The sequence below is a fragment of the Cimex lectularius genome, unplaced genomic scaffold (assembly GCF_000648675.2).
Source record: "Cimex lectularius strain Harlan isolate CLEC.00 unplaced genomic scaffold, Clec_2.1 scaffold209, whole genome shotgun sequence".
NCBI lineage: Eukaryota > Metazoa > Arthropoda > Insecta > Hemiptera > Cimicidae > Cimex > Cimex lectularius.
The window spans coordinates 747,577-763,924 of record NW_019392784.1 but is presented as its reverse complement, the minus strand read 5'-3'; the positions used below and the strand labels follow the sequence as shown (position 1 = coordinate 763,924).

Sequence of the window (16,348 nt, the reverse complement as noted above, 5' to 3'; positions counted from 1 at the left end):
CAAAAACTTTGCCCTGACTATTTTCAATTTAAGGATTCAATTCGAAGGAGAAAGAGGGTCGTACTTTATTTTTATTGCTCATTCCTGAAAAGCTAGGACAGTTTTTTTTACTTTTTGGTGTTAGAATTTGAAAAAAATGAATAAAAATGCCATTGATTTTAGGTAAAAAATTTGTTCCAGGCGCGAATTCAAAGCTGTATTGCCACAAAATAACATTTTACAAGGAATCATTTATGCACATATTTTCATTATAAAGAAATTGTGTATAATTTTATAAAAGGTGTTTATAAATTTATTTCGTAAGAAAAAATTGGCAGAAAGTAAAACTATACTAGTGAATCGTATATCAAGATGGGTCTGTATACTTCTTCTCTTGTATTATCTCATATATGTAATAATGTTCGGAGGCAAAAAAAAAATGTATAAACGCAAAATATTTCGACGCATTTATGATTTTATAATGGTTAATTTTATATTGTCGTTCAAGTCTCGAAAAATATTTTTTAGATTTTTAATGTAAAAGCAACGATGGTACTTACAGAAACTTACAGAAAAAAATTATTGTACAATATTTTATTCGTTTCTTTTGATAGTACAATAATTAAATTGTATTTAAAAAGGTACGAAGTGTCAAATTTGAAGTTCAGGTTTAATTTAAGAGAGCATCAATTTTGTGTTAATTATGAATATTGTCGTTTTCGGTATACAAATTTCACTTATTTATTTTTATAATAAATCAAAAGTGTCTTGAGTTCTCAATTATGGAAAAAACATTCAGTTGGCAATACACCTGAGGGTATCAAACAGCGCTGAACTGAGCGGGAAAATTGGAATCAGAAAACGGTTTCGGAAGTTGTTCATCTCTTCTTTCCATATCAGAGATTTCACGCAAAACTCAGGAATAAACCTCAAACGGCTGATTTGACAAAAAATCATTTTGGCGTTAAATAAAGAAAAAACCCGAAATGAGTTAAACAAACTAAAAATCAATTATTTAATTGAAAATAAAAACTGTTTATTAGAGTTGTTTTTTGGTAGTATCTCCAAGAAGTATAAAATTATAGATCAAAATGAAATACTCACTGTGCAGGATTGTGACGAGAATAAGAAGAGTTGAATATGTAGAAGCCATAGCATACGGAGATGGTTCCGCTCACTAGCTATGCTCTTCCATAGCTCTTCCTGAAAACTGACCGAGTGAACAGTGCCCCCAACCATACCCCGTCGCGCATGCCCCCGACGCCCCCCGCAATCTGTTGACTCGTACAGTGTCAACAAGTTCACTTCTACATCGGCCTACACTTTTTCCCTCCCCAGAAATATTCGTGTTTTTGTCGGGGCGTAGGTTTGGTCATAATTGAATTTTGAAATACGGGCGCTGCAGTCAGATCGTCGGTCGGCCGCGAGGTCGGTCAGACACGAGCACACTACCGTTTAATTACGGCAGATTTGCTCGGAAGCTTATGGAGTTTCTCAGGAGAGGTTACAAAAGGAGTTATTGCTCATCTCGCCACGACAGGAAACTTTCCCCTCCACACCTTTTCAACTAGGATTTTAGTAATTATTTCTTTTTTTTTAACGTGGTGTCATTTTTATAACTAACAGACTTCTCCATAAATACTAAAGAGATCAGTATAACAATTTTGATTAAAATTTAAATTGTACAAAGTCACAATATTAATTTATATCTTGGTTTTCTAACAAAGTACTCGGCTGTTTCGAACAAACAAAACTTTAATGCCAATAAATCCAAATTTTCCAAAATGATGAGATATAAAGTGACCAAATAAATAAAAGTATTAAAACAATAAGAGATTTAATTTATATTCAAACTCTAGACATCACCAATACTGTTTCGTTGTTTTGTTTTTTTCTGTTAATTGTTAGTTGAACATGTTCTAATTGCTGGTGCAATTCATCTTTAGTGTACCAAAAAACAAGGGGCTTAACCCTCTTCTACAACAACTTTTATTGGTCGAAACCTTTTGTCAAGTCTTATTAGGCTCTTAGGAACTTTAATTTTTAATATCGAATTTTCCAAACTGTTTTCATAAATTTTCTGTATAATATAACTTCGAAAATAATCACCAACCTTTGTTTTTGTGTTTCCTAGCAAAAGATTTTTGTTTGTTTGTTCTAAATTTGTTTAAATATTTTAACTTTTCTCCCAAATATAAGAAATAGGATACTTCTTTTAATTTCTTTAAAGAGCTTTTCTTTAATTTATATTACGTAAGACTTGTTTTAATTTCTTTATTTTTGTATATATTATTTGTTATTTTATAAACTGAAATTTCACACTACAAACAAATTGTTTTATTTTATTTCACTTTGTTAAGTTTTAATTTATTGTTAATACATAAATCTAATTTACTTGAAAATGTAATGAGCAGTTTTAAATGAAATAACTTTTAGTGACAAATATTATTGCTCTTAATGGACACTTTTTCCCAGAGCATAATAAAGGAGTTTTCTTTTTTCGCCATACAAAAAAATATGTACAGTTTATTTCTACTCTCAACCTTTGTAATAACTGCAGGGTATTTTTAATTTACACTGGTAAATAATGGACTTTTTTGTGTTTGTCAAAAAAGTACAAAAAAACTACGAGAATATCCGTTAAGAAAAACCTTTAGATAAGCCAAGATAGAAAAACATTCGCTTTAGTTTTGCAGTTAAAAAAAATTATTTGCCTAGGCTTTCTATCATGCTTGCTCATCTGAGTGATTTATCAATCAACCTTCTATCTTTTTTTTTTATTTTTTTTATTTAAATAATTTAAAGGCTGAAACCTTATTGGTCATTAAGCCTTGAGTCTGTGCAAGTTAACGGCGCAGCCCGGCCCCCTCAGAGCGAGGCCCCCGCAGACCCAGGCGCAGTGGCAGCCCCAGGCCTAGAAAGAACGGAACCCCACGGATCTCTCGCAACTGATGCTTTTAGTCTTAATATTGCGCGCAGGACTTTATCGAGGAGGGGTCGGTGTCTAGTCACCATCGACACCTCCTCTAAGTTCGCTGGAGATTCCTTGACCTCAGAGTCCGGGGAGGCACCCCTCAATCCAGCCCAAGACTGACCAGCACCCGAGGCCCCGCACGGGCGTCGCCAGAAGTCAGCCGCACCACACCGCCAACATGGGGAACCAACAAAGGAAACAAGAGTTGAGAGGATGGGATATCAGATTTTATCAATTAGTTGGATGTCTGTTAAGAAGTTAAAAATTTTGTTTATTGATGTTGAGTTGTTGCTTAGTATGGATTGGAGGTCTTTGGGAATCTGATGGAGGGATCTTTTAGAAGTGTATAAAGGACAATCTATTAGGATGTAGGATATTGTGATGGTAGTTTTACAGAGCGGACATATAGGTTTAGGAGTTTAGTCTTTAATTTCTACTGTAGTGCAGAGTTTACTATAGGCTAAACCCGCCCGACCTACCAGTGTTCCATAAGTGTTGCCTTTAGGCATAGTGACAAATGAGAGAAAAACTTAATTTTAAAAGACCCTTCCAAGTGATCAAATATAACAGAGACCTTGTAAAATTATTTACGTGTTACGTATTTATTTCACGTTCTTTTAGTAATGTGATAACTTGAAGAAACTACGAGACGTTAACAAGTTAAGGAAACAGGAGACAAAATATGAGAGGATCAGTGACAAAGATGTGCGAAAAAAAGAAACATGTTCCGTTCATAGGGAAGAGAGCCGTGACGACCACTTGATGTTTGTTGGCCCATAAACAGTGCATACATTATAATACGTTATTGTACTATATTATTTACACTGCAGGAAAGTATAAGTGTAATTGAATGAAGAATGAAACGTACACAATGAATATATACATTTAATAAAAAAAAGTCAACAAGGGGCCACCAAATTTCACTCAAGTCAGATACATATTAACCTGATGTAGCATACAAAATTTCATCATATTAGACAGTAAACAAAACCTTTACACCAGATTGTATCAAAAACATTCTTCATCGGATAAACTCATCGCCTTGTGTTTTATAGTTAAAATTTGTTTGTAGCATGGTACTTACAAAATGTAATACGAGAATGGTCCCTATATGAGATTTTATCTAACAAAAAAAAATTGTTTTATACCATATTAAATTTTTTCTTAATATCAGGTGCGTTTGTTTTCTTATTAAGTCTGTTCGCTACATTCAAAATCGTATTGTTTTGAAAAAAAAAAGATGAAACAAATTGATTTACGGCTAAACATTGAACCACGATAAATTTGACATGAATTCCTTAATTTAAACACTAGAGAAGTATGTCTAATTAAAACAGCATAATTCTACAGGATATGATCATTCACAATTTACCTTTAAAATGTGTAATAAAGCCATACACCAAAACATTACCCAGGTGACACATCTTTGTATCCCTTGTTTAATTTATACTAAAACAAATGAAATTTATACGAGAAAAAAGCAATAAAATATGTAAATAAAATCAAAATTTCATAGTAAGTAAAAATTATTATGATTTACCCGTTTTACCCGGATAAGAGATTTCTCAGCTCTTTTAGACAGAGCTTACGTTATTTTGGAGAGGGGCCGAAAGATAGCAGTTTCCATGGTTGGCTTTTTTCCTTTCGTGTCCAGTTTTGTTTAAAACACCTCAACCGCACATAACCCGCCTGGAGGAAGAACAAATATAATATGCTAAAATAAAACAGTCAATGTTCAGATATTACTATAGAAAGTGATTGAAAAAATTAGTGAATTACGTAATGACGTAGGCAACTAATGTAAAACATTTCACATCATGAAAAGAATATTACCACCGTTCATACATTGAGAAAGAATGGTTTCTTTTTTTTTCGAAGTGGAATTATTTTTCTATTTTTTCTCACACAGGAGAAATGTGGCGGAAATAAAGGAAATAGTACTGAAGCGAGGGAAAAAAACAAGTCATTTTCTTGGATACAAATAATAAAGATATAAAGAGAACGATAATTTAATAACGTAAAATATCGAAACCAGGAAGCATTACGTACGACCTCTTAAGAAAAAAGGGAATAAAGTCTCATTATTTAGAAGTACATAGAAAAGTGATATAGAGGCCGTTGCGGTACCTCCCGTTTAAGGGCTGCCAACAATTCATAAGTAAAAAAGAAGGGTTGAAGTGAAAACTAGTAAATGGGGAACATAACATTACAAAATATTGAGAAAAAATAGTATTAATGATACAACTTGTAAGAATAGATTAAACAAACAAGAAAACCTAAGAATTTTACTTTTTAAATAGAACAAAAATAAGAAAAGATCAAACTTTAATTGAACACATAATTTTATGCTTTTTTGTGAGTAAAATATACGTTATAGCATCGTATAGCCGTCTGCCGGGAGTTCAGGTCTACTTAAAAAGGAATCAAATAAAAAATTAAATTAAGAAAAAGAAGAAAAGAAAGGAAAGGAAAAAGTGCAAAACATAGTCAGAACTACAAAAAGAATACCAAATGGCAAAACACAATATTTAATTTAAAATAAAACAAATTCCTTAAATGCATGAAATAAATTAAAATTACTTTTGGATCTTAACCGTGAATTAGTAAATCAATTATGTAACCAAACATTGACGGTATCTCCAGGCTGTTGTGAAGAAGTCAGAGAGTTTTTTCCATCCACTGTTTGCTCTATCCAGCTTACGATGCTTCATGTGTCAGTCTTGTTTTCCCCAGTGCTGCCTTTCTAAACTCAATAAGGACCGGAAGGAAGTGGAAAGTGTCCTCCTCCTCGTCCATGTTACACATTAAGCACTTTGACTGCCTTTCTCTGCCTTCGTCATAGGTTTTGGTGTAAAGGATTAAAGATTCTGCCTTCAAGCAGTAAATCCCTCCCTACGCTAAGATCCACTCCTACATGGTTTACCAAACTTGCAAATTTCGTGGTCATCCACTGGTTCAGCATAAAATTGTTGGTCAATTGGGCGCGTCTTTTAAAGTGTGTTAATTTCTCGTTGGTGAATTTTTTTAATATCATTTTTACGCTCTTTTTCAGTACTTTTTCATCCATCCGTGAGAGATGATCTAGGATGCCGTACTTCCTTGCCAGAGACTAGAAATTGCGGGCCTAAAATACATCTTCTTTTACACATTCAATTGCCAGATTTTTTGGAAGGAGGTTGCCGCGCATGGCAGCCACCATCACCAAGTAATTAAGCTGTAGGCTCAGCGTGTATGTTGATGCATTATTTCCCATTTGGGGTCGCAATGTCATCAGAATGACAATGAGGTTCTTTAACATGCGCACATGGCACATGGCTTTATCACATGTTTACATTCTCAAGATAGAAGCGACACACCTCTGATCACAAGGGGTGTTAATCCTGTTAGGTTTAGTGTAGAAGTCACCCATCCACAGACTAAGGTAACTTCTTCCGCTTGCCTATTCCGAGGGGGTGGGTCGATTTTTATGCACCCGACCATGTGCCGCATAACTATTGGAAAGCCGCTCACATGGCACTGAAATGGACAAATTGACTATCTTGTTATACTATCAAGGTAAAGGATCTAGGTAACTCTAACTTCCAGAGTGCTGAGGAACACCGGATCCGCTCCGTCCGCCGCTTTGTTTTAGTGAAATTTCTAACCATCCCTTCAAGGAACACTGCCGTCGGCAAAGTAAGCCGATAAGGGCACTACCGAACAAAAGGCTCTACTCTAAATACCGGCCAAGGGTCTCACCAATGGGCCACTACGATGCCAATCCCATGTAGCGCGCTACCGGGCTTGGAACTTGAAAATTTGCGCTACCCTGTAGTTCAGTTGCTTATGCACCCTCGCCCGTCTTTGCAGACAGGATCTAGTACCCTAATGATTGAGCACCTGTCGTCTGCTGCTGACGCATAGAAAACACACGAATTCAGCTTGGGCTTAAGAATTTTACCACGTTCTCAAGGCTACACCATTATTTTTTGTCTAGAACCCCCCATGCATCCAACGGGTTGGAAAGGTCTTAAGGAAATACGTCGTGAGACCAGGATTGAGAAAAGGAAATGCCACAGAACGCCAGGCTCACCTTTGCAGGTTGCACCCCTCGCCCAGTCATAATGGCACTGTGATCTGCAAAGTATTGAGGTACGGTCCTTCTGAGTGGATGAAAGAGATGAGAATGATCGTTCAAGCGCCGAACAAGTCGAACGCCGTCCCGACCACCCGAGCTCGAAGGATATTTCCAATGAAGGATACTTCCGCCTTACACACATCCCGCATTAAAAACTGTTCGTTCTCAGATACCTTTCTCCTGGGGTGTATTCAGGGGAGATGTGGTCAGTCTCCCTCCTATTATTCGGGCAACGAGCGTCCCCAGGGCTTCGCAACCTCATCCTTCCTGGTTGCGCCCGCTCCACCAAAAAGTATAACCGTCCCGATCTGTATTTGCTAAAACCTCACTGAATGAACAAGTTGTGATCCACTTTTAGTACGGCCTCCGGAGAGGCCTTAACCGTGTCTCTCTTAAGCCGAAAGAAGAGGACGCGGGAACGGGAGATTATAAGTTGCACAACACCTCTCCCCATCCACAACCCCGTATGTATTCGATCCATGGGAGCTTCTTTGCCCCCTGACGCTGCCAATTATTTAACCATGTTTTTAATGTATTTCTACGGGCAGGGTGGCGGATCGCAGTTGTCAGGTCCGCCGATCAATTTTACAACTGTCAGCAGAAGATTATATACCTCTCTCTCACCGCCGTTCAAGTCGATCCGGATTCATTCAGTCTCAATATCCTTCGACGAAAGCTGGCGGAGTAAGCAGTAGAACTTCGCAGCCGTACCAATTCTTCAGCGACATACGACGAGTCGATAACTTGCCCGCGTTCCGTATTCAGCACCGGCATCGACTGAAATCTATTTCAGCCATAAAGAAGCCGCCCGAGTCGAAGTACAAGAAATGATAACTAATTAGCTTATATTTATTTTGCCTTAGGGCAGTAGACGCCTTTCCCTTGCTCTTTTCGCTTTATACATAATGAGATTATCCGACGTCGGGTGCCTTCTGAAGGGCTAAAATGTTCTATATGTAATTACTGATGTGAAAACAAGTTAGTTTAGAGTTGAGTATTGACGTGACAAGAAGTTTGTAGAATAATATTTATTTATTCTACCCCGACGAATGGAATCTTGAAATTAATATGCTAATCAGCACAATTGTTCTCGTAAGAGAGAAGGAATGGATGAACGAATAATTGTTTAGAAGAAAGGACGATTAAAAATGCAACTAGTGTACCTTCCCTTAGGAGTGGGAAAACAGCCACCCCACAATGTCGTTCTCGTCACGCCCTTTAAAATAATTGAATTCCAGACTTATCAATGGTTACTAACGCTAATCAATAATCATCAATTCATTTCCTTGTTTGCTGTAAGTATTTTGTTATTTATAATATGCCAAATTATTTAACATTCTGTTATAACTTATAATAAAGTAACTTATAACAAAAATTGGCAATTTTTGTGGCTTAACAAGAAAAATCCGCCAGATACTACATTCCGAAAAAATCAGATTTTTAATTAAATTCCTGTTATTTGAAGCTTATAAAGCTTATACGTTTTTCAAAAGAAACACACGCTAAATTTTTAATTCGAATCAGGAATTATTGAATTTAACTGAATTTAAAATACAATATTGTTAAGATTAACATACAAATTAATCCTCACTGTTTAATTTTCTTCAATTGAAATTGTTTGTTTCATTTGACTTAACGATTAGGTACATCAATTAGTGTGATATTTATCATAAAGGGGACTTTACAAAGTAATACTCTTCGCCGTGGCGAAGAGATTGTTCTCACTCCGTTTTGTCAAACGTTTGTGAATACATCACCCAACATTTCAGTCAAAATGCAATTAAGGAATTCTGTTCATAACTTTGTTAGAGATTCGGGGGGAACGAACAAGCAGATAAGGCAAGGAAATTAGCCACGACGAGACCAGACGACCCCACCAACTTTGTTTTGGATCACGTTCAGCGGATTTCCAACGAACAATTGCCAATGTTATAAAACTGAATGGGGAATCCACTGGTACGAAAGAAACATCTCTAAACTATATAAATGAAAAATTACATCGGACGCTAGCCTGAGGAGGCTGGTTCTAGAATGGAAAAGGTCATATTAACCAGGTTGTGCATAGTTCATACCATGACCACACACGGATAACTTCTCATTGAGGTGAGACCCGTAGGTGCCCGTTGTGTGAAGAATTTATTATGGTACAATGAAAGAAATACGATATCTTGAATGACACATGCGCGGCATTGAAGCACGACAGCAGGCCATAAATATTTTTAATTTTATATAGAACATGTCACTTTCATGTATGTTATTTGTTCGTACGAATGTATTTATTTGCGTGAATGGAGGGGCTCATCTCTCACCTATTCCGAGAAATATCGAGTAATGAGGGACGTCTGTGGCCGCAACAGTTTAGGCGCTGACACGGCGCTCATCACTGAAATGTAAAAGTCCCGGGATCGAATCCAGCGGCCCTGCATTCCAGCCTATATATGTACAAATAATTTTTTTTATTTTCAAAAACACGAGCAACCCGAGCTGTTGGGAACCCTCGTTAAAAAAATATGTATGTTAATTATATAAAAAAAAATTACATACAGTTTGATAAATTTTATCTAACAAAATTCCCATTCCCCTTAAACTTCTTAATCCAATTGATGGATCACTGCTCAAGAAGCCGACCTTAACAAAATGAGATGTTTACACACGGTGCCTGCATCATCCCTAAAAATGGCTCTTTGTGTACAATATACATGACTTTGTTTCAATTGTAAAATATCAAGATCGGATTGAGGTCCCGCCATATTCACCCTATACCCAAAACAACAATCCCTTGTCATGTAATTCATGCTGATACCATTGGAAAACTGAACTATAAAATGACCCAAAAAATTACATGCGATCGGTGGAGGTGTTTTGCTTCCTAGTACTTGTACTCCAACCATCAAGTTTGAGTATCATTTTATTACCACTCGCCCTTGCCGAGCGAATGGTCAAGTAGAAAGAATGACGACCACTCTCGGCAACATGATCACTGTTGCTGAAACTAGTGAAAATAAATCTTAGCACTACTGTCTTGGTAAGAATCAATTAGTCTTGAATAGACTACACACCGTATTAAAAAGCACACACCGATGAAATTAATGCTTGGGAGAATTTCATGTCTTTTCTAATTAGGTTTAATTTCTAATGGAACACGTAGTCGATCCCCCTTAATAATTTGAAGAAGGAGAGAAAGCATGCTGTCAGAGCTCTAGAAAGACAACAGTAATATGACATATCAATGTATGATAAAGGAGATGTTTCTATTATCAATTTAAAGTTAATGATTTGGTATTCTTAAAAAAAATGAGAACAGAAATCGAGTGAAGTTAGATTGTAAATACTAGTAGGAGTTTATAGTTGTTAAGTTTTACCTAAGGATGGGGTACATTGATCGTTAAATGGAAAATGTGTGTATAAATACCATATGACCGGTTGAGGAGAACTCCGGACCCAACCAGTGATATTTTAATGAATTTGATGAATAACGACATTGAATTTGGTTGTTGATCTAATTCACTCTGAAATTCAATTATTGACCTAATCCGCTCTTAAGGATGGGCGCGTACTTACCTTTTCGCGGGTCACGATCAATGCGATGCGATCGCTTACATGCTGATTTAGCACTCCTTGGGCCAGTGTTCATACGAGGCGACAACGTGTTGAATTACATTTCGCCGGGCTTTGGCATATGCAATGCGGAGCGTACTATCCTGGCAACTTACCTTTTCGTGGGCAATGTGCGATACTATGCAGTTATCAGATGAGCAGTGATTTATATCTAGCAAAAAAGCCTGAAAGGAATAATGGGATGGGTTGTTTTGATGTGATGTGATTTGCTGCTGCTGATTGATGGTTTTGCGATAGTATAGTTTAAGCAGAATTTTCATGATGTGATTGTGGAATCTGAATGTGTTGATTTTTGTTGTGAAATTGAGCATTGCATGTGGGCTGATCATTTGTATTATGAGATTGGTTATTACAAGTGTAGTTAATGCAAGTACCTGAGTTGGAGTCGGACCCTTTTCAAGATTTTTTATTCTTTATTACTCATTACGATACTTATGTTTTCCATTTTCTGAATTACCAGTATTTTTTTACGATTATTTATAACTTTGTAAGGATGCATGATTAAGTACTCTTGAGGCTACAAGCTTCTTGATATTATTTTGAAGTTGATACTTGTTGTTTGTTTTGCAGATTACATGGTCCGAGGATGTTTTTAGAATGGCCGTGTCGGGAGAAGACTATTTCTTTTAAGAAGAAAATCATTACATGAAGAATATCTGTTCCAAAAGTGTTGTTAAACGGAAAATGAGATGTAATTGTATTAATTTTTATTGTAACCGTAACTTCTACACAGGGTTCATTTATTACTATCTAATTTTTAAGAGAAAAACATGATTATTTTTGTAATGCTATTGATGGATCTGAGGACGGATCCATTGTCGGACTGGCCGTGTCGGGAGAAGACTGTATTTCTTTGTATACCTAATTATTTGTTTAACTAATTAATACTTAATTGTGTAAAGATTATTGTATTAAACCATAAGAATGATGATGTGTAAAGTTCGATGTAACACATTTCGTGTCTTCCTTGGACCCTCGATAATCCCCTCTAAAGTAATGCAATATAGTGAAGCCAGAGGGTAGTACCTGCCATGGGGAAGAAGCCCCACGCAGTGCCCTCTGGAGAGGTTTTGGCAAAGAACCGGTGCTATAAAGAGAGTGGTAGCTACGAGTCAGTGGTTAACACTGATTGGTCAGTTGGTTGCGAAGAAGACTGAGACCTTTGTTAGATTTCTATGTTATAGGAGTTTCTGGCTTCGGCTTCGATACATCCTTTGTGAATTTTAGTTAAGTAACGTTATTATGATATGTGAAGACTTTGATTACTATGTTATCGCTACATGGATTCAAAAGAAAATGCAACCCTGACAAATGATCGACTCTCCGAGATAAGCATCTCTCTATCTCTCTGCTATCGACCACCCTTTCCTTTTTTCAAATTCTACGGCATCAAAATTGAGATTGGATTTACCATTCTCCTTCTTTTCTCCAAATCTACGATATATATATATATATATATCCACTACCAGGTCTCCTATTGGCACGTCAAGTCTCTCGGAATGTGTCCACTTGCCGTTGACCTCGATGACGCATTTTCACAATAATTTTAAATTGCATTACCGACTTAAAAATCAAAATATAAACAATTATAAAATAAATCATAAGAATACACGTAGCTTGTAAGCGAGAAATCACCAAAAAACCAACAATAAAATTTTTCTGTCAACCTTTACTGAAAATATTATGTAACCTTAATAAAATTTCACGTCATTTATAAACATTTTTGATCTTTAACGGTACAAAAATTGATCCAAACAACTTTTCTCCTGGCTAATTATTCGCTAAAACAGAAATGAATATTGAAATCAATTCGTAGAAATTTAGGAAATATTGAAGATATATTGTCTTTGTGCTTGTGTCTGTAGGGATGTTTTTCCGTTCCACGGTTAAAATATAAAAACAACCACAAATTTTATTTTAGCGCAATATGTATATGACAATCACATATAAAAGAATCAAATAAACGTAGAGGTTATACAAGAAAGTACCAATAGAAAAAAATATCAAAGGTTTTCTAAAAATCATGTTCAAACCTCCAATAACGAGTATAAATAACTCTATTTTTCTGCGTAATGGTTCACTGAAGCATAATGGATACAGAATTCAATTCGAAGGAATTGAAGAAATATGGAAAACAGTGATTTTGCTTGTGTCTCTAGGGATGCATTGCGATATCCAAATTAAATATCCATAAATAAAACCACAACTATTATTTCAGAAGCAAAATATATCGGATTTTCAAATAATATATCGTTGAAATAAACATAGCTTTTAACGGAGAAAGCGCTAAAATCTCCAAAGAAAAACAAATGTCTATTAATCATTATCGAGTGTTTCATGTCACCTTAATAAAAATAATCATAGATAAAAACATTTTTCATTTATAAACGTCTAAAAATTTGTAAAAAATAATTTTTCTGACTAATAATTTTCTGAAAAAGGAAGTCCACAAGGCAATTCGTTAGAAATGCAGAGATATGAAATGTGAAAAAGTATTTTGTACTTGTATTTCTACGAATTTCACAATACATATATATTTAGGGCATGCCAATTACATAGTAATCTCAAGCCGTCATTTCTTCAGCTTTGCATTTCTTTTCTTACGTTTCTCGCGTTTTAAATCTATTAATTTCTTTTATATAATTTTTTTAATATAATTAATATTTAATAATAATATAAAAAATTAAATATGTTTTCAGTTTACGTCTTTATATTTTACTATGGATTTTTTAACAAATAAGTACATATTGAATAACGTTTGTGGTTCCAACTTTTCATTTATTTCACGTCCGTTCTAATTTAGATTGAAATTTACTTAATTAGAATTTACTTTGATGCTAAGATCTGTGAGCTATTATTTTAGGATTGTGTACTAGGCAGGAACTGCTTTTGTTTGAAGAGAACTCCACCCCACAGCACGTCAAAAGCTGGGAACAAGAATATGGACACACCCGAGCCGTTAAGCATTGCTGAATCGCAGATTGATAAAGACAAAAAGCAAACTGATGAAAAGAAGTAAATCTAGTATGAGTAAAAAACATTTAAAAATGAGAATTGCAAGGATTTCGGACGTTACGGTCTGTAAGAGTACATGTGGCTGGAAGATTCATTCGGTTTAGGTGTGAGATCGATTATGGAATATTTACATAATAAAGGAAATTAAAAATTAAGATATTTCTAGGATTGAATTATAAATGATAAAAAGACATTAAGTGGGAGGTTTGGAGTATTGTTTTGGGATTTGTGAATAAAGGGCTTTAATTAAGTTATCTTGAAAATTTTAATTATGGGAAAAGGAGGTTTATCTGTTAAACCAATGTTTAAAAAACCTGTTAATTTTTTTTGTTCAGTAGTTTTTGAGAAAAAAACTAGTTTTATATGTTCATTTTCCGAGGCAATAAATAATTAGTAGAATTTTCATAATCGATCTATATCTTTCCCGCAATTTTTTTTTCACAAATTCGTTTGATTTAAGAGTGCGACTCAAACTTGACAAATAGAAGAAGAGTCTTATCTCTGTTTCTTCCCAAGTTGGGCTCGGGGGCCCAGTTAAGATCCGGATTCAAGGAAAAATTCACCTCACGATTTATGACGTAGTGCTGTTACTTGTCTGCTGTTACTTGTTTGCTGCATCTTTGTATAAATCAAACAATAAACGATTAAATAACCCAAATGAAACAATATTTCACACTGTGAAACAATTGCGATTAGGTCGGGAATCGCTCGGTTCGCAGTGCGAACTGGCTTGATGGCGAATGCATTTAATTTTTCTTGAAACCGTGTCGTAAGTGCGAACATCCGCTGGTCAAATTAAACAATTTATTGTAATAAAATGTATAGTATAAACAATCAGCGATAATTTTAATCAACTTGTGCGCTTTGTATTACCATCTCAATTGAGCATTGTTTATTTGGCGTTATATTCACACGTGGAATGAGTTTTGTTACCTCATGAGATACTATATTAATTAAAAAACGACCAATTTTCTTTTTTTAAATTGTATTCTTTTTACAGTTATAAAAATAGCTCTAAAAAGCAATTTTTTCTGAAATGAATTTGCAAGTAAGGGAGTCAAGATCAATCTTATCCAGAAAGAAAAATTCCTCCATATTAGTACATTTTCTCAAATACAAATTACCAGGAACTAATAAAGAAAGTGTTTTGTCCCCCGAAGTCCGAATATCAATATAAACATTTGTTTCACATCCAAACCTCCTTTTTCCATTATTAAAATTTTCAAGATAACTTAATTAAAACCCTTTATTCATAAATCCCAAAACAATCCCCCAAACCTCCCACTGAATGTATTTTTTTCATTTATAATTCAATAATAGAAATATCTTAATTGGTGGCAATAAATAAAACGAATCGAGAATAAGAAAAAATTATGAATAAGAATGTGAATTTCAAGGATCAAAAAAGTATTATCAGAGTTTATTGATTAATTTTGTATTATCCTAGGTAAAACGTTAACCTTAATTTTAATTCTTTTAATTTGAAATAAACATAAACAAGAATGAACTTTTTTTCTGATCAATTCTTTGGTAATAATAAGGGTAAATATAAGACAGACCAGTCGATCGCGAGTGCTTTTTGAGTAGATCTCGAGAAGAAAAAAATTTTTAATACGTAGGTAGGTAACTAAAATACAAAAATGTATTACGTAATAAAATAACACTGCTTGCGGCAAAAGGTGGCTTTATCAATGGAACGCGCGGCACTTGTCAAAGAAAAGCCGCGTTGTTTCTAGACTAGTAGACAGTACAGTCTAGTCTAGAAACAACGAGAGACAGTACAGTCTAGTTTCGGGCGGCGCGTTNTCGTAAGTAGTCTAAAAATATTGAGGTAGATCGCCAGCAGTTCAAGTTTGAGCACCCCTGCTCTATAGGATATAAAATTACTCATTAGGCTCGTTTCGTGGATCGAGTTATCGTGAAATTGCAAATCGACAAGATATGATATTCAGCTCAGTTAGGAACATTACAAAGAAGAACAATGAATCCGGTTTCAGTCTTAAACAAATAACCTTCTGGGCAGCCACGAAAGTTTTCTCAAAGAGAAGAAAGGAGAATTCACAATAGTGGCAAACACCCTCTTTTTCTAACATAACTTTCTGAGTGCAGAGCGCGTAAAGTATGTAATCATAATTTTAATTATTATAACATAGTTCAAAGAAATACACCAGTTATCAATCGCAAAACACGGCTCTAGTTTATAAAAACATAAAAGAACTCCTCGAATTTTGGAAGAACATAATGTTTACAGTACCATATTTTCGGCCCTCACGTTAGCAAATATGTACGGAGAAAACATACTGCATTTGAAACGAGTTATGTCAGGCCAACTGTGAACACGGTGCTGGGGCTGCATAGTGTTGGAAACTAAGTTTCATCCAAGATATTATGAATGAATATTATGACATTTTTTGCCATAATTTGAACAGAAGTGCTGAAAAGATGCGGATAATATTCGGCAAGAATCTCCAGACCACGATCTCTAAATAATCATTAACGTTCACTAAATATCACACATTTCTTTATAATGTTCAGAGAAAATCAAAACTCCCAGTCCAATCATCGGATATAAATCCAATAGAGCATTTTTGGTACTTGCTGGATTTATGGTATGCAAAAATACAATATCTCCAAAACTAAAATGG

The 16,348-nt window shown here is 35.1% G+C and overlaps 1 long non-coding RNA gene across 1 annotated transcript in view; it reads right to left on the bottom strand.

Annotated features, from left to right (window-relative positions):
* Positions 1-3,899: 3,899 nt before the first annotated feature.
* Positions 3,900-16,348, bottom strand: part of LOC112127224 — a 20,649-nt gene continuing 8,200 nt past the window's right edge. The window contains exons 2-3 of the long non-coding RNA XR_002910467.1: positions 4,494-4,642; positions 3,900-4,402 (exon numbers count right to left, since the gene is read on the bottom strand). This is a non-coding gene — a long non-coding RNA (uncharacterized LOC112127224). The remainder of the gene's footprint in view (positions 4,403-4,493; positions 4,643-16,348) is intronic.